Below are 917 nucleotides of genomic sequence, written 5' to 3'. Positions count from 1 at the left end.
GGACCGAGGAGCCTGGTGGGCTGCTGTCTCTGGGGTCACACAGAGTCGGACACGACTCAAGTGACGCAGCAGCAAAGCAGTCAAGAAGGCAAATACAAAATTGCAAGTTGGATGTAATCTTAAGTTTTCTTTTGGTAAACTTTAAAAATATTCTGTGAATCCTGTTCGTAATATTATTATTTTTTTAATGTTCAAAACTATAAGAAATATGGAACACTTCTCTGAATTTGTGTGTCATCCTTGTGCAGGGGCCATGCTAATCTCTGTATCATTCAGGTTTTAGTGTACGTGCTATTGAAGTGTCTAGCACTGTAACATTATTTTGATTGTGCAAAACCATCATGGTTATAATGGGGCATCTGAAAGCACAATGAGTACAAATACCTACTTTATCTCCTAAAAGATAAGCTTTTTAAATTTTCAGATATGACACATTGAGACATGTCACTTTGTGTAAGTTAGCACTTCTGTGTATAGGAGATTCTGCCACTGTGACGAGTGCATGGTAGCAGCACACAACCTCCTGAGATTGGCAAGGTCAGCTGAGGATTTGACTTACTTGCCATCAACTGCTGTAATCACAAAACAGATGGATATTGTTCATTCTTGTGTGATATTGACTCCATGCACCTAAAATAGGCTTTAAAAACAGTATGGTTCGGTGCTCTATTTACCTTTTAAATGAGTTTTGTTATTTAGGTTTATGTGCATAAACACATCATCATCCATCCAGCCTTCACAGCTTTCAGGGTGGGCACATCAGCACTTAGATGCCACCCAAGAACCTCAGAGAAAGCTTGTGAACATGTAACATGGTTCTCAGAATGTCTTGCCTCTGTGCTTGGTAGAGCCCACACTCTGAAATGTGCTGTGAGAAACATCTGATTCAGCAGGATTATTCATTGTCCCCCTGGGAA

The 917-nt window shown here is 40.1% G+C and overlaps 1 non-coding gene across 1 annotated transcript; it reads right to left on the bottom strand.

Moving 5' to 3' along the window:
* Positions 1-202: 202 nt before the first annotated feature.
* On the bottom strand, positions 203-310 carry LOC147339768 (U6 spliceosomal RNA). The gene has a single exon (XR_015160046.1). It is a non-coding gene; the product is annotated as a U6 spliceosomal RNA (small nuclear RNA).
* Positions 311-917: the final 607 nt, after the last annotated feature.

This window comes from Bos grunniens, chromosome X, assembly GCF_055505025.1.
Source record: "Bos grunniens cultivar Pamir isolate PY7600 chromosome X, Bosgru_T2T1.0, whole genome shotgun sequence".
NCBI classification, from domain to species: domain Eukaryota; kingdom Metazoa; phylum Chordata; class Mammalia; order Artiodactyla; family Bovidae; genus Bos; species Bos grunniens.
This window is presented reverse-complemented; position numbering and strand designations above follow the sequence as displayed.